Source organism: Sinocyclocheilus anshuiensis, unplaced genomic scaffold, assembly GCF_001515605.1.
Source record: "Sinocyclocheilus anshuiensis isolate Anshui unplaced genomic scaffold, SAMN03320099.WGS_v1.1 scaffold2329, whole genome shotgun sequence".
NCBI lineage: Eukaryota > Metazoa > Chordata > Actinopteri > Cypriniformes > Cyprinidae > Sinocyclocheilus > Sinocyclocheilus anshuiensis.
In genome coordinates this window covers 117,398-119,551 of record NW_015552527.1, presented here as the reverse complement: position 1 = coordinate 119,551, position 2,154 = coordinate 117,398, and the positions used below count along the sequence as shown (strand labels likewise).

General features: G+C 34.2%; 1 protein-coding gene across 1 annotated transcript in view; it reads left to right on the top strand.

Annotated features, from left to right (window-relative positions):
* The window catches only part of LOC107663568 (adhesion G protein-coupled receptor A1-like), a 74,880-nt gene that overhangs the window by 35,011 nt on the left and 37,715 nt on the right, over nucleotides 1–2,154 (top strand). The window lies entirely within an intron of this gene.

Sequence of the window (2,154 nt, the reverse complement as noted above, 5' to 3'; positions counted from 1 at the left end):
GTAGATTATTGTGATGTTTTTATCAGCTGTTTGGACTCTCATTCTGACTGCACCCATTCACTGCAGAGCAAGTGATGCAATGCTACATTTCTCCAAACCTGATGAAGAAACAAACTCATCCACATCTTGCATGGCCTGAGGGTGAGCACTTTTTCATTTTTGGCTGAGCTATTCTTTTAATGCCTAAAATGATCTTCACAGGCGTCTGAGAGCAAGAAGCAGTGAAGTATGTTAGTTGATGTATTGGTGCATTATAACGCAGTACTGCATTACTGCACCATTATCTGTGTGTGGCAGCGTTTCGGTTCCAGCAGGACAGATCCGACCCTCAGTCCTCCGGGAGGTTTATCTCGCTGGGTCACGTTGACTAGGACTAACTACCCATCCCAGCGGTGAAGACAAACATTGTGCAGAGCGAAAGCAGCTCCGTGGGTTCATGTTTAAAGGAGTTGCTGTGAGTTTTGTAGACGAATGAGTCACCGCTGAACATACTGCATGTTCAATTAGGAGTCTGAAAACATTCACCTCCAGAGACGGATTAACCCATGAGAGACCGACTTTTAAAGCACATTTAGTGAGTTTTCTTCTCAAAGGTTGCTTGTGCTGGATTAATGTTCTCTGGGTGTTGCTACCGAATCACCTCTGATCCTTTGACACGGAGTGAGACTGCAGAGAAGCACTTTCTGGCGTGTCCAATTCATGTTTAGAGTCAGTTTGAGTAATTCATTAGTAGTCTTATATACTATATATATATATATATATATATATATATATATTCTTTGCAGTGTAGCAGGTTTTGAGTTCTGAACGTTACAGTGTTTCAAAGTTCTTTAATATCAAAGGATCAAGGAAAATCTGATTTCTCAGCTCAAATGTTGTTTTACAAGGTTTAAAACTACAGTTCAGTGTTTCTTCACATACGTTTCTCTAATATTAAGCACAGATAGTTAAAAATGTTTATCATTTCATTGACTACCTCAAAATTTCATTAATTCATTCTTCAGATACTTTCTGGCATGTCAGTTTAACGTTTTGGGTTACTTTGATTAAATCATTAGTAGTTTGACTTCCTAAGGAGTCCTTTATTTTTATTATATTTTGTATTTTCTTGAATATTATTTAATATTCTTATTTTATTGTATTTTTAGTTTTTTTTTAGATACTTCCTGGCATGTCCATTCAACATTTCAGGGTCTCTTTTCTTTTCCTTTTCTTTTCTTTTCTTTTCTTTTCTTTTCTTTTCTTTTCTTTTCTTTTCTTTTCCTTTCTTTTCTTTTCTTTTCTTTTCTTTTTTCTTTTTTTTCCCTTATTCCATTCTATTCTATTCTATTCTATTCTATTCCGTTCCGTTCTGTTCTATTCTATAGATACTTTCTGGCGTGTCCGTTCAATGTTTTTGGTCACTTTAAGTCATTAGTAGTTTGACTTCCTAAAAAGTGTCTTTTATTTTAATTTTATATTATTTCATGTTTTATTTTGTTTTATATACTTTTTTTTTTATATATTTTCTGGCATGTCAATTCAACATTGAGTGTCACTTTAAGTAGTTTGACTACCTAAAGGTTACTTTTATTTTATTTATTTATTTTATTTTATTATTTTATTTATTTATTTATTGTGTGTTTTATTTAGATTTTTCTGCATAAATGTTGCGAGACATATTGCCTTAGCAGGTTCGTTCACAAATCTTACTCTAATAGTAAGTACAGATTTTTTGTGCATTTATATTTATGCATTTAGCAGATGCTTTTATCCAAATAGACTTACAAAAGAGGAATAAAAGCAGTTCGTCACGGAGCCAACAATATTCATCATATACAGTTCCAGGCTTATTTGACAACTAGTTTATGACCAGACTGGATTATTTAAAAAGTGTTTTTTCTTGTATTACTAAATGTGTTATTGCTTTATTATTATGGTTCTGAAAGCTTGGTTCTGTCCAGAAGTGGGGTTTATTGGTTTAAATGGGACAGAAAGCCTCTCATATCAGTTGTATATCACTGCGGACAGCTGTTTGCTAATAAATCCTGGTTAGATGCCGATCACTCTGAATAATCAGTTCTGAATAAACTGCCTCCCATTCATTTGATGCATCGCCTGTTTCTCCAGCCGTCGCTTTAGTCAAGTCATTCACTACCTAAAGAGCCCTTTATA